Source organism: Lontra canadensis, unplaced genomic scaffold, assembly GCF_010015895.1.
Source record: "Lontra canadensis isolate GAN:19392208 unplaced genomic scaffold, GSC_riverotter_1.0 scaffold50, whole genome shotgun sequence".
Lineage (NCBI taxonomy): Eukaryota > Metazoa > Chordata > Mammalia > Carnivora > Mustelidae > Lontra > Lontra canadensis.
This window is the reverse complement of record NW_022631044.1, coordinates 11,973,619-11,989,357: the sequence shown is the minus strand read 5'-3', so window position 1 is coordinate 11,989,357 and position 15,739 is coordinate 11,973,619. Positions and strand designations below refer to the sequence as shown.

General features: G+C 40.4%; 1 long non-coding RNA gene across 2 annotated transcripts in view; it reads right to left on the bottom strand.

Moving 5' to 3' along the window:
• The window catches only part of LOC116877244, a 321,390-nt gene that overhangs the window by 243,159 nt on the left and 62,492 nt on the right, over positions 1-15,739 (bottom strand). For both annotated transcript variants that reach the window (XR_004384593.1, XR_004384594.1), the window contains exon 4: positions 11,650-11,753. This is a non-coding gene — a long non-coding RNA (uncharacterized LOC116877244). The remainder of the gene's footprint in view (positions 1-11,649; positions 11,754-15,739) is intronic.

Here is a 15,739-nt window from a genome sequence, read left to right as displayed (position 1 = left end):
TGACATCATTAAAGGTATTAAATGGGGGAGTGAACCAACCAAATGTGTGATTTACAGCATCAATCTAGCTAGTACTTGAAGGAGCGAGGGGGCAAGGCTGGAAAAAGGAAGGCCAGTTAGAACCACAGCAAGGTAAGAAACAAAGATGTGGGTGATCAGTGACAATAGTTGACGAGAGATTTAGGAGTAAATCTGAGAGGCCCTGGTGATGATGGGGAGGTAAGCCCCCCACATTTCTGACTGGGGCAACGAGATATTTGGTGCCACTCACTGTAATACGTCGGACTCACTTTTGGAAGAAAGGACATTATGAGTCTCACTTAGCTTAAATAATTAGCAGTCATTTAGGTCACCAAGTGAAATAAACAGGCAAAACCTCAAGCAAGAATGGAATCTGGGCCTGTAGACCCTTTTGGTCTGGTCCTCTTTCTCTGTACCTATATGAATGATCCCTTCCTCTCCAAGGGCTGAATGTTCAAAGCAGCTATCTAGAAACTCAGTACTGAAGAATTTTGAGACACAGCAGAGGGCTTCTTTGGAATATGCACTTAAAGATGTTTCAGTTTTCACTAAGTTTTATAGTTTCAGAAGTTATGTTACAACTTTCACCTAGCATATCAGTAATTATAACAGAAAAAAAAAGAATCATCTTACATTTCATGCAAGTTACTATGCAGTAGCTCATAAAGCACTTTCACAAATGTTAAGTTTCCACATTTATCTCCTAAAGGAAATGTTCTCTACACTGTTTCTAGTCACTGCCATGACACAGATTGCCACAGCTTCTAGTGAAATGTCCATGTCAGACCAATGATATCTTGGGGGTACTCAGATCCTCAGCTAGCTGCCCCCTGGAAACTGCTCTAAGCACGCTCATCTGTAAATAAAGGAACTGAATTAGAATGCCCTCAAGATCCCATTCAGCTTTAAATTTCTATGATGCCAAGCCTGCAGTCTGGAGTTCTGCAATATTGAGTTTTTAGTACTTTTTTTTTTTTTTGTAAAGTAGAGACATACATAAGAACATACATAAGAAAAAGCAATACAGACCATATCAGAATGCTCCAAGAGGAAAATGGTAGCAGGAGGAAAGAACTTCAATGGAGAGAGAATCACTGGGATGGTGAGACCCTGAAGCTGGCAGGAGAATGAGGAAGTCATGGGAAATAGGGGGAGCTGGGCACGTTATTTAAACATTGTGTCCACTCAGATCCATTCAACAAATGCTCACCCTCTTTTTCCAACTTAATGTGCTTCTATGTTCCTAGGCCAAAGTGTGCTCTTCCTTACGAGGCCACCATCAAAACTAGGATGGGGATAATTGTATTTTCATCCCACCGCCACTAAGAAGCAGTAGTTCTTCTTTTTCTTTCTTTCATCATGAAGATTACCGTAACTAAGAGTGTATTAATAGAGTTAAAGTAGGGGTAGTGATATATATCATTTTTTCAGTGGACATATACACATTACTACCTGCATGCCCAACACACATCTTTACCTATCTGTATCACACATATGTATGTATGCACATACCCACCACAACCATGTGTGTGCATACAATTGTCCACAAACATACCAGCACATTTCCTCTTTGCTTGGGCTGCACACCTGCTTCCTTCTGGTCGACAGGCCACTAGAAAGACCCTGAGGTTTGATCTGAGAAACAGAGTGGCTGGAGCTATACTTCTCTTGTTTATTTTTCTTAATAGGCTGTCAGCATCGTACTGCCAAGTGCTTTCTCCCTGTAATGGCAATATTGCCCACAGCTCTTTTCTTCAAAGGAGCAGAGAAATTAGTGGGCCATATAATGTTCTGCTCGAGCCCATAGTTTCTCCTTTTTTAAAATGTGTTTAGGGAGAAGATTTGTCATTTGCATAAAGGAACAAAGAAGTCAAGGGCACATTTAGATTTTCCATAGTAATTAGATGCTTGTTCCCAGGGAAGCGTTTGGGCTTTTAATCAAATCTCCAAAGTTTTGGTCTCCAGGATTAAACAACTCCCCTTCTCCCTGACCTGGCCCTGCTTTCATTTCATTATGTAGATCTGACCTTTACCTCACAAAGGTGTTGGCATTGAGAAGAAGAAAAGGAAAACTTTCTCTCTACCCAAGTGTTGAATTCAAGATGGCTCCCATGAAGCGGCACCACCATTATCAGTCCCAGCTCTAGGACTTGCATGTTCTCTTCTGGACATCCTGGGATACAGATGCTCACAAATCCTGTCTCAGGTGGACCTCAGAGAATTTTCTAACAAAAATTGCCAGGGCCAGACAAGAATATCTCCCAGCACAACACTGCACAATAGAAAAGTAAGTCAAATCCCCAATGGCCTCCTGAAATCTGAGTGTGAAATAACGTCGCCAGCTTCCATTACATATTTTAAGCATGCAAATGCGCCATCTTTTCTTCTTGGTCTTTCTATTATTTTATTTTTAAAGATTCGGGAGTAGCAAAATAATTAGCATTCAGTCAGCTCAGGAGGGCATCCATTTAAGACTCTTACATGGGGGTCAAAGGGCATGATGCTGCCCTGCCAGAAAGTTTCTTTACACAGAGGAGATACAGTCTGGAATAACCAAATGCAGCAAGACTTTGAATCCCTATGCTGGGTTATTTGAAACTCCAGCAGACACACCACTATGGGGAAATTACTTAATCTGCTTCAAGATTTATCGCTATTGTGCTCTACACACCAGGTTAAAATAGAATACTTCCAAGAGGCCTTAGTGGGTCAGGAGTCTAAGTCGTACTGCAAGTATTTCACAGCGCATTACAAAGTTTCGGACAGAGCCTTTAATCCTCAAAATCATTAAATCCTACCTTTGCACTGATACGCATATAAAAACATTCTGCCAAATGAATCTGCTTTACATTGCTCTCAAAATATTGCCGCAACACAGAAAAGGGTAGGAATCTGAAACATTCTACAGCTCACAGGGGTACAGTTTATCAAAAGGTGAAAGAGAGTTTGTGTAAAGCAAAAAAAAAAAAAAAAAAAGGAACTATTGTGTTGGATTGATTTAAGACTAAATGTATGCTGTCAAAAAAAAAAATAGATTTTTCACCTGTCAGGCAGTCATTTTTACAAATGTAGGATACGGGTACTGATTAGTGAAAATGCTCTTTTCTAGATGAATTATAATATAACCCTTTGCATCCTTGCCGTTCATCTCCGAGTTCCCCCTTTTGTGGGGCTCACTTGTATATTGTTTCAGTTTCTAGGGAAAAGGTTAAGAGATACATTCGCTGCGAAGTAGAATTGATCTTTCGAAACCATCAAGTGGGCTTACGGTGAAAGAGGAAGCCGGTACCTGGCAAAAACAAAGAAACTTCTGCGCTGTGTGCAGGCTGTCAGCATAAGGCACCAAATTCCATTTTCATATAAGAAACACATGAGAACTGGCTCTCCTGACACCAGCGCTGACATTTCTCTGAAATTCTTATGACTTTGTCATCAACCCACATATTTTCAAAACAAATTGTCTCGTGTTTGTTTGCTTTAAAAACAAGATGCCATTGTCCTAGATGAAAATGTGACTTTATAGTAAAAATGTCAGCACGAAAACACAAGGAAGGGGAAAAAAAAACACTAAGAGGAAAATAAAAAATAGAGCCTAAGTAGCCTTTTCTAAGGGCCTGAATATATGTGATTAAAAGTGATTTCAAAAACTATGGCAAATATATTCTTATAGCTCATAAGAATCCTGGGTGAATAATGATGGGATGTTTAAAAGCAATTTGTTTTTATGACACTTTTTTGTGAACTTGCAGAAATTAGTGACAACAACAACAAAATCAAGGGCTATTGACATCTCATAGCTGAAAAGCATAAGCTGGCATCATTTTGCAACCTTGTTTTCCTTGGTTACATGCAGAGTAAAAATAAAATATATCTGGCAGTTGAGAAATGGCAGGGTAATCTCTGGAAATTGTATTATAGATTCTTTACCAAATGAATTGTTTCTCTATATTAAGATGTGAAACAGCAGAGCATAGGAAAGGCAGTGCAGATGTGATCGAACACCGTATAAGACAACCCCACCTCCCAACCCACCACTTTTCCACGTAGGCCATGTGCTAGACTACAGTTTGGGTCATATCCCTACATCCATTTGGACAGAATCAATGACTCATGTCAGAAGCTGACCTACTCTTTTCAGAAAGGCAGACTTGAGGAGAAGTGACTGAGTTAAGGCCACACGATCTATTTAATCTTTCTTAAGAAAAAAAAAATATATATATATATTTATAAAATTTATTTAATATACGCATACATATGAATGAATGGAAGTTTGGAAAATGAAAAAATCAGGGCATTGCATCTCACCCATTTATTTAACAATGAATGGAAAATTGTAAGGGGCAAGTATGTGACAACTTTTATCAGATATTTTTCAGCCCCAAACAACACATCCTAGAATTCAGCTACTAAAGAGAAGCTTCCTAAAAATAGACCTTGTGAGGGAAAGGAAAGAGAGCTTAGGAGGGCCAAGGGACTCAAGTGTTAGACCCTGAGCTCCTTCAAGGCAACGATGAGCCTGTTTACTGCCTCCAAGTTTCCTCAGCTCTTTTTGGAAAGTCCAGCTGGCACAGTCTCTTCTGTAGAAATCCCAATGACTGTAACAGACTTAATGAAGGCTACCTGTCAGATTTTATTTCAGTTGTCTTCAAAACTAATTTCTGAACAGTCAATGGTCAGATTATCTGTAGTGCTGGTCAGAGATTTTCAGGTGGGCCAAGAGCAATCATGATCTAGATGTCACCGTCCCTACTCATTTCTCCATGAGAGTGGCTAGCTACTAAAACCTCCATGCTTTCTGAGGAATGAAGATGAGGTCACCTACACTCCATCTTCCTGTACTGCTGAATACCGTGACTCTGTTGGTTCTGCCAGTAATAATTGGGAAGTTAAAAAGGTTAGGGGTTAGGAAAAGAGGCCACCAAGATAGGCCTTGTTAAAAAATAAAATAAGCCCAGAAGCTTAAGGAAATAAGAACAGAAAACAAAATACAATGAAAGAACTCTGAAGAATCAGGGAATGGCCTATATAGGTAAAAGGAAGGGATTTAAAACAAAAGCACAAAGTGTTGAGAATAAAATGGGTGGGGATAACAATAGGAAGACCATAATTTTCAAAAGCAATAAACACGCTCGGCTAAAGGCAACACATTCAAAGTGATGATTGCCAGCTAGGAGAACATGAATTCACACAACGTCTGTCCTCTCAGGTACCTATTTCCTGTGGATGGCCCATCCCTGACGCCTACAGGAAAGAGGAAAAAAAGAGGCTCTGTTCACATCCAGCATTATTAAGCAGGCATTTGAATGCCAGGGCCGAGAAAGCCGTTCTAAGTCATATTTTTCCTTTTTTTAATTAAAAAAGCTTTAACTCTCCCCTCATCACTTGTGGGCTGAATTGGTTTGATCCAGAGAGGCAGTTACGCATAAGAGCAACCACTCTCCATTGAATTAGGGGATCTCTCATGCAACACATCTCACCAATTACAAGGTAGGGATGCAATTCTATGATTTATCATACATTATACTGTTAAGTAATATAACATTATAGATACAATTTGTCCCTATCTCTCTGCAGATTAGAGAGGTGGCATGCGAAGAGAGGATCATTAAACACAGAGCAAGGGCAAGGGCCAAGCTCTTCTCTTTAACAAGCTGCTCCAAGTACCACCTCTCTAATCTGTGGAGAGGAAACAATAAATTGTTCCAGTAGCTTATTCCAAATTGTGCTCTTTGGGGTACAGGGTTTTATTAAAATGAAGAGATGCAAGAAAACATCATCTCTATGTATGAAGACAACTTTGGGTGTATGGGGATGATTTCTCTCATCCCAAAGGTGATGGAATTCCTCCCACAGGTATGAATACGGAGACGTGTGCATAGACCCACATCACACTCGTGGATATCACACCCATATCCCATACCAGCAGAAGACATATCGACCTTCCAAATTATTGAAATGTGACTCTCAGATGACAGCATTTAGGCATTGCATTAGACTACTGCTATCCACTAAAAATATAATGCAAGCCATATATGTTATTTTCCATAGTAGTGACATTTTAAGAAATATAAAGAAACAGATGAAATTACTTTAATACTTTATTTAACCCGATATAACCAAAATACTATCATTTCAAAATGTAAACAATCTAAAAGCTCTTCGTGAGACTTTTACATTATTTTCCTCACACTAAGTCTTTCAAAGTCAGTATGAATTTTATAATTAAAGCACATATTGCGAACTATGCATTGATATGAGAACCACATGTGGCTGGTGGTCACTGAATCAGATAGCACAGCATTAGAACTATGTATATCTTTTGCAACTCCACAGTCTCCGTTATGGCTTTGCTGCTTTGTTTGGAGAAGAGTGTATTTTTCAGCCACTTTTTCCAAATAAGCAGAAGTCCTCATAAATACAAAATGGATGAAATGATATTTCAGCACACTGAGTATAACTCTTTTCAATTCCACGGAGATCTAGGCTCCTGCTGCTGAAAAGGTGAGTTCTTTGACCTATGTCTGCTCTATCTCCCCTTTCTAAGGTCAATAAGTGTGGACATAAATATCAACCTTAACAGACAACCCCGACCATTCTTATTGGAATACTCTATTTATAATATTCTTTACTCTATAAGTCTTCTATACTACTGCTTCCAGCTTTATTAAACTCAATTAGACTTCCTTTTGCCCTGACTACACCCCCTTTATAACAGGAAAATTGTATAATCCGCTTGAATGGCAGTAAAATGAGGTAGGCAAAGATATAAGGACACCGTTAGGCTGCCTCATAAACCCTAGCTTGTCATGGGACAAGTCACTGATTTCTATTGGCAATCTCATTGTAATGTCAGACTGTAACTTGAATTCATTCTTTGCTCCTCTCTGAGGTAAACAATGAGCCAAAGAGTAGAAATGGACTAGAGTGAAAACACAGTAATTACTCTCAGAAATAATTGGGTAACCTGACTTGTCTGATATCTGAGAAAGCATAGGTTAGTTGGGCCCCACACAACACCTGAACTAATTGCCCCCAGATTAGTATCTGTCTTTGGACCTTGGAAAAGGCAATTCAACTGTGACTTGAGTTAGAGTCAGTCAAGGAAAGATGAAAGGCAACTCATTTAGGGGAGGAGAAAAAAGGCAGAAGTTCATCATGTCCATGTTATCCCTACTTGTTCCACTCATTATGACATACAACTCTCATATATATATGACTGTAAGTTTGTTGAAAAGACCAAGAGTTGGGCAGTCAGATAGGTTTATTCGAAAACTTTTGCCTTGCTAGTTATTTGCCATGTGTTACTGAGCAAGTTTCTTAACTTCTATGAACCTTAGTTTTCTCATCTGCAATAATGGCTCAGCACAGTGCTTTCCCAGCTACAAGGACCTGAAACACGTGTGTGCTCCCTCACATGATCACCGCACCCTCAGCTATATGCAGGCTAAGGAAAAACAAGGCTCAGTGTCTGTCAGGAATCAGGCATACAGTAACAAAGACTGAGAGCTAGACTGATTGTTCTATCATTCTACACAGCTCCACATTACTCAGTTTCTAGCATCACTGCATCGACAGCAAGATCCCATCTGGGGAGCTATTCCACATATTTTAGACAATCGGTTGATCAAAAGTTCTTCGTAAGCATATGTCCGGCATTAGGGATAAGTGCTTAGGGGTGGAGTCAATGCAGATGTTGGGACAGTGGCCATGTTCATGTGAACTCTGTCAGGGAAAGGGCCACGATAACTGTCCTCTGTACTCCCAAAGTCCTTTGTGCTCACTAGACTATGACTAGAAGCTATGTTTCTTGTCACTCCCATTGTTTTTTCCTTGGGGTATGACTGTCCTATAGAGCCCTTATACACTGGTATTATATGCATATAATAATATATAACTTATATTACATGTGTGTATATACATAAATAAAATTAGGTGTTCTGTAATTGCTTTCTGACATAATAACCCATTATATTTGCATAGGACCACAAAATGTTTAAACCATTGTTCATATCATTTTACTTGAAACTCATAGCTGCTCAGTGAAATCAGTTTAACATTTCCATCCCCATTTTAGGCTCCTGATGAGCTAAGGTTATTCAGTTTACACAGTTACATGGCAACCCAACTCTTGCCCTTAGACTAACGGTTCCCATTTACTTGTTTATGGGCCTATACGGACCCGTGACAAAATTCTAAGTTCACCATATAGACAATGTTCATGCCCTTCTGATCCTTCTTGCTTGAAGAGAGTTCTAATACTACATTATTTCTATCTTCGTGTGGTTTTCAGAGATCTTTTTATTCATGAGGTGATGTTAGTAGATAAAAAGAGCTTTTTTAAAGGTCTTAGAAAACTCAAATGTTGACAAAATTATATCCATCCCTTATTAGAATGAAGAAAATTTTTTAAAAAGGGGGGGGGGAATTTTTACTTATCAGTGAGAGCAAAAACTGGGCACCACAAAGTTAAATAAATTGTGTTGCATAGCCTCTTTTATTATGTAATCTACCCTCTGTGAAATAAACAAGTCTGAGACAGGAAAGAATCAATGGACAATACAGTAATAAAGTATTCCATCTGAAGAGAATCAGAGGGCTAGCTAATAAAGACAGTAACATCAAAGAAGCAAAGGATATGCAAGGTTCAAGGCCTGAAAGAATTTATTAGAAATACCCAATGAGAAAAAAAAAATTAAAACACTTCAGAAAAAACCTTAGATCACACTCATCTTCAAAAATATGAAAACTTTGACCTAAGAAACAGAAGGAGGAGGTGTTCCATGCTATAGACTGAACGTCTATGCCCCCAAAGTCCTAGGTTGAAGTCTCATGCCCAGTGTGACAGTACTTGAAGGTGGAGCCTTTGGAAGGTTACTAGGTCATGGCAGTGAGACTTTCATGACAGGATTTGTGCCCTTACAGAGAGACTCCAGAAAGTTCCCCGGCCCTATCTGCCATGTGAGGATAGAGTGAGAAGCAGGTTGTGTATGAACCAGGAAGAGGGTTCTTCTCATCAGATACCAAATCTGTGGGTAGTTTAACCCTGGACTTGCAGCCTCTAGAACCATGGGAAAGCAATGCTCATTGTGTTCCAGACACTCAATCTATGGTACTTTTGTTACAGCAGCCTGAGCTGACTGAGACAACCCATTAGTCTGGGCATTGAGAGCATGTGAACAACCACAAGCTCTGAGGCCATTTTGCTCACTGCTCAGCAAGGTGCTGACTCTCTCTGAAACTTTGTTTCTTTCTCTGAAGATGGGGGAAGGTTGAACTAACAGATTTTACAGGCCTCATTCAGCTCTAAGACTTCTTTTTATAGTGATAATGTTAATAAATTTTTATTGAGTAAATATTATGTGAGTAGTACCCTCCATCCTCAGAACAATGCTGCATGGTCGAGATCACTACCTGTTTTACTTATGAGATAACTGAGCTCAGGAGAGTCTGATCTGCTCAAGGCCTGAAGTCTGCCCAGTGGCAGACCCTAGGATTTGGATGCAAGTCTGTCCCTCTCTTTATTACATCAAGTTGCTTTTCACCAGTCTAGTATGTCACACAACCTTCATCCAAAACCTAACTGTATAAAGAAAGAAATGGCTAAACTATTTTTAAAAATCCTATTTCATGGACTACCATAAGAATAAAAGAAATACTCAGAAACTACCAGAAAAGTCCCTTGCGCCCCAGAAAACACCTCACTGTCATATGGGCAACATTCATTGAGGTCATCTTACCAGTGCTGCACCCAATGGGAATTCTATTTTGAGATGGATTTGCATTTAAAGCCTGGTCATCAGAATGTGACAGACTTGAGTCAGACTTGAAATTTCTAAACTAATACAATCATTAATATTTGCTATAATATGCCCATTTATAATTAAGTGAAGCAGAAATCCTGCCTAGGCCTGTCTCCTCATTCTCTTAAGAAAGGAAAAAAAGAAAAAATCAATACGGCTGTTGTTGGATTGGATGCCGGATTTGGTCATGGTGTCTCCTTTTCTTCATTATTTAAAATGCTCACCCCTATCAGCCACCACAATGGCAGGGGAACCCCAGGCCATCACAAATGGTATGACAACTGTAAGGATTATCCTCTGCCAAGGTAGGGGTGACAGACAAATGCAGGGCTTCCGAGTCCACCACGGATCTATCTCAGCAAAGTCCTCAGAAGTAGGAAGGACAGGGTGAAATAGCCTGGGAGGGCTCAAGAATTTTCCAAGCCTGATCCCTTACTTTCCCCTACTCCCAGCTCTAAACTGTGGCGTTTGAATGGCCTGACGTCACCACTTCTGGAGCCCTTTTTTGCCAACAGTCAACATGGCCAACATGACCTCGCCCCTTTGCATCCCCCTCATCCTATCTCAGTTCCATTGATCAGGCTATAGACTGGATGTGGGTGGGTAGTATGGGCTTGGAGCACAAAGCATTCCCCCAGGCCTCCCTGGGACTTTCCTCTCACAAAGCCAGAGCAAAAGCAACATGGCTACTGGCAGTGCCAAGAAGCCTCAGGGAGAACAGGAAACAAAGGAGGTCAGTTTCTGAGGTCAAGAAGATTCTGATTAAAGAACTTCTCTGGTTTCTCTCAGCCTGTGGCCTGAGGTCAGCACACAGAGCTCAACCTCCCAGTCCCGGCAGAAAGTAGGTAGTCTGAGCAGACCCTGCGCCATCTCCTGACTTCAGAGCTGCCCTTGCAACACTCTCCCCGCTCCCTTCCACTTGTCAGAGATCATATTAGTGCAGTTGTGAGGGTCTGACATAAGGATGAACAGAAGGGTTGTTACTGGCTAGTGAGAGGAGAGAAGTTTCCTGTCCAAAGGAGGAAAACAATCCTCTCCTAATGAATAATGCTGGGAGTGGGGGAGGAGAGAGATGATCTCTTTCTCCCTCTCTCCCTCTCCCTCTCCCTCCAAAGTTAAAACCACAGAGCACAGGCAGGAGAAAACAGCAACATGTCCCCATGATGAAGTTTTTTTCTCACCTGCAGAGTCTGCAGAGAGCTCACAGTCATGTATGGGAACAGATTGTCCTTATTTTGCAAGCCAAAGACATGAAGGTCAGCCTTCAGACAACATTTGAACATTCTGTGGCACAAAGCGATTCCATAGCTAAGCCTTTTCCCAGCATCCCTTGTCCTCACGCCACCTTAAGCCACCATGATAAGCTCGGTATTACATGGTCACTGCTTAACAGAAGTGAGACCCATGGTTGATGGAGGAGGGAAGTGAGGAGTAAAGCCATGAGAGTCAAGCCTGGTTTCGATCAGAAAGAGTGAGTGCAAAGGAGTTCCCAGGTCCCGAGAGAGGGGGAGCTCAAGTGGTGCCAGTGGGGGCAAGTCACCGAAAGGCCAGATAAAAGGTCCTCACTTGGAAATAAAATGCTAAGCTTTCCCAGAAAATAAATTAAACAAATACAGTGACCCCTTAGGTTTGATATCATTGCATTAATAGTAATAACAATAATAAGGCTGACATAGACTCACAACCTGTAATTTGCAATATTTAGCTCCATGCTTCATATTTGTATAAAAGTTAAAGCATATTTTTCATTAGTACCAGTACATACTGGATTCTTTTTCCACCTCTACATTGACCCCCACCCTCCATTTCCAATTAACTCTTCCCCTACCTTATTTCTCCAGGTGCTTCCTTATTCAGTGTTGAATCAAAAATCTTGGCTGTCCTTCCTGGAGGGCCCTTGAATCCCACTTAACCTGGCTGGTGTGATGTGCTCTGCAGGAGGGAAGCAATGAAGCAGAACAGGATGATCACAAATTGAGAACTGTTCTTCCAAATAATAGAAAGGGAGAAATTAGACAAAATGCCTTTTCCATCATCTCTCCCATCCCTGTCCAATTTTGCATAAGGAATCCTGGGAAACTGGGAAAGGTATATGCTCTCTGCACTTGCACAATGACCTCTGAAGAGGTCACTGTCACTCCCAAGGTCTGTGTGACCCTGGCCATTCCAGCCTAGCCCCAGGGCAGGAGGCAGACTGTGCTGTGGAGGGTAAGGAAGGTCACCGGGTTGGCCAGGAGAGTGTCTCATCCAGTAGCTGTGTGTTTTGGAACCAACCTGGAAACATTAACACAAAAGCCTGCCAACAAACTACATGGTGTTTGCATATCTTATATACACCGAAGGGACAGACAAATGCCTGGTGGGAGAAAAAGAAAGAAAGAAAAATGAACTCAGCTATTAAGCAGCTATAAAATGTTTTGCTCTCTTCCCTGTTTCAAAAGCTTCTATAGCATAAATAGTGGTCAAAAGTTCAGTGAACTGTCTTGTAGTGTGGGCCTCCATTCAAACGGGGCTATTTTCTGAGAGTCTCCTGACACCATATCTAATTTCCAAAATGAATATGCTTTAATTTTCCTTCTTCATGCATTGTGCTTTTTCCTCATTTAAAACAGCAACAGCCTCTGGCAGTAAAGGACATCACATTTCTGTGTGAGATGAAGCTTTTTTCCATGTATGCAGGGGAATGGCATGGGTCAGGGGAGAAAAAATATATGCAAAAAACAGCACACCCCACTGACCCCGGTATATTTTACATTACAATTTTGCCATTTCCAATATAGGTTCATTTTGCAATGGACCATATCAACCATATTTCAGGGTTTAAAAAAAGGGGGGGGGGTGGTAGGCGAGGCATTGTCTGCATACAGTATGTCCTAGTACAATGCACCAATTGTCTGATTAGGGGGTAGTGTCACCTACAGAGAACATACACAGACACATACACAGCTCCAGCCGCTCTGTGCAGAGTACATTTGCAAAACAGACACCACGTGTGGATCCTGTCAATTAAAGGAAGCATTAGGGGACTTCTTTGTGAATGTAGCCAAGAACAGCTAACTATTTTTAATGACATGAATGTCATATTCAACATCTCTAAGCTCAGTTGAAAGCACCAATGTCCTACTGCCTTATTGAGAAAAGACTACAAATGGAAACTAAGCATCTTGGTGATCTCAATACATTTATCTACACATGTATATTACACACATTGATGTATCTCAAAAGGATCTAAAATCAGAAACTTAGATAAGTCATCCTCTTACTAACTTGGCTATCTCCTAGAACTCAGCAGTTAAATAAGATAGAGATTTTACACGATGGTAATCTTAAATTTTGACATGCATATTAATTATTTACCACAGATATCTGGAAAGATGATATATGTTGTGTTGTTTTTTTTTTTTTTTCTTACTGGGTCACTTCTTATCATGAATACTTACTCTTGCATTAGAGAATTTTCTATTAGCCAAGTCCTCATTCATCAATTGATCAGTAATTTTGATCGAGCTATGTGGGAGTTGAGAAACAGGTATCAAGCACAGCCACTGCCTTCAAAATGCTTACAGTTCAGCACATGAAATCAAAATTAGGCTTGAAATCATTGACAGTAAGCACAGGAATGTGTAAAATGTGTAAAGCTAGTAAGTTAGTTCTTGCTGAAGTAGTCAAAGAGGCTTAATGAAACAGGTGATTCTTCATCTGGACACTGAAGGCCAGACAAGACGATAGGGAAAGGAAGTGATGGGGGAAGGAGGGTCATCTGGGCAGGGAGAAGGGCAAATGCAAAGATGCAGGCCAGGCTTATGTGTGACCCTCTTCACAAGGGCCATGAGCACCTCTGTGCTTCCAACAGGTACACCATGCTCATAATAATGGCCCTCCCTTGGGAAAAATAATTGGTGGTCAGCAATATAGATTCAGGGTCCTAGAAGCTTGAGCCCTAAGGTGCTTATAAAACCAAAGGGGATGACAGGGGGCTCACTCCATTGAGTCCATATGCCCATGACAGCAATCATGTCACAGAATGTGCCTTGTTGCTCTGCAAGCTCCAAGTTATCATTCCATTTCACAGAGGAGGAAACTTTAGCTCAGAGACATGGGTCTGCCAAAGGTCACTACAAATGCTCGTGCTGAGCCCAGGCAGTCTACCTTCGGAGTCCAGGCACATTCACCCAAACCACACTTCCCTTCTAAGAAGGGGCGACTGTGAAAGATAAATAAACAAAAAAAAATGCATCTCAGGAAAGGCCAGAGACTCTTCACACAGAAGTAAATAATGGTCACGTTGGAAAGCGAATGATAAAATTGGTGAACTTTGCTTTAGGAAAACCCTATTAAAATCCAAACCTATTAAACAAGTATATTGGGGAGCGATTACTCATAAGATGGCAGTTCTCACCATGGGGTTACTTTAACCAGCAAGATCTCCTGGCACACTTAAAATAGGACTCCATTTACAATGAAATTCAGCCATGCTATAAAGAACAAAGTGAGCTGCCTAATACCAAAGTCTTTTAACCCAATTAGTTACAATATTACCTCACATCAATCTTGCTCAGTACTGTCCAGTAGAAATATAACGTGAGCCACATACATAATTTTAAATTTTCTAGTAGCCACATTTTAAAGAAAAAGAAACATGTGAAAATGATTTTACTACTATATTTTATTTAATCCAATATATCCAAAATATTATCATTTTGGTAATTAATATAAAAATTGAGATACTTCATTTTTTTGTATTAAGTTTTCAACATCTGGTATGTATTTTATATTCATAGTTCTTGCCAACTAAGATTAACTACATTTTAAGTGCTGAGTAGCCACATGTGGCCAGTGGCTACTGTAATGGATGGTACAGATCTAACTCTTTACATCTCTATTTTAAGGTTGTACTTGGCTCTTATTGGAACAGACTACTGGGAACACATACGGTATCTTAGTTCCAGGAAGAATCTGTAAACATGTATTTAATTACATATATTTAATTTCTTCCTAAGAGTCGCCCTACTTATACTGACCTACATGGAGTGAACCATTGACAGATACAACTTTACAGTAGGAATATAGGCAGGCCTTCCCTTCCCTTCTGGTATGACTGGCTAATGTGAAGTATGATCAAAGCTTGCCACCTAAAATCTTGAATATGAAGACAATTATTTCTTCCTTTATTACTTTTAATGAAACAACTTCCAAAAAAGTATTGGAAACAATTATGGTAAGCAGAATGCAAAAAGGTAAGTAAGTTAATTGCACCAGGAACGTAAGCACTAAATACTCAGTATGAGGGGTGCCTGGTTGGCTCAGTTGCTTAAGCATCTGCCTTCAGCTCAGGTCATGATCTCAGGGTCCTGGGATCGAGTCCCACATCTGGCTCCCTGCTCAGAGGGGAATCTGCTTCTCCCTTTGCCTCGCCCCTCCCCCTCCCCATGCTCGCTCTCTCTCACACGCTCACGTTCTCTGTTTCTCTCTGTCAAATAAACAAATAGAATCTTAAAAAAAAAAAAGCCATATGAAACATTGCAAAAAAAAAAAAAGAAGAAGAAGAAGAAGAAGAGAGAAAGAAGAAATAAACAAACAAACAAACAAAGAAACATGGCTACACAGACTTCCTCTGTGAAGGAAATCTAATGTTACAGATACTCAATGAGAAGAGAAATTTCTACCATACAGATCAGGCAAAGAAGAAAGCTTTCTAAGTAAAACAACTCTATCCCTTGCTGAGAGATGTTTCAATTCTGTAGCTACGTATAAAATTTTGGCCAACTTTAGTTTTGATCTCTTTTAGTTAGTAGCACCCAGAAATACTGTCATTAACCCTTTGTGATTGCCTTCCTCCCCTTCATTCACAGACCTTCAGCCCTGAGAATAATTGCTGGGCAAGTCAGAACAGGGCATCTACACCCAGGGATGCTGGG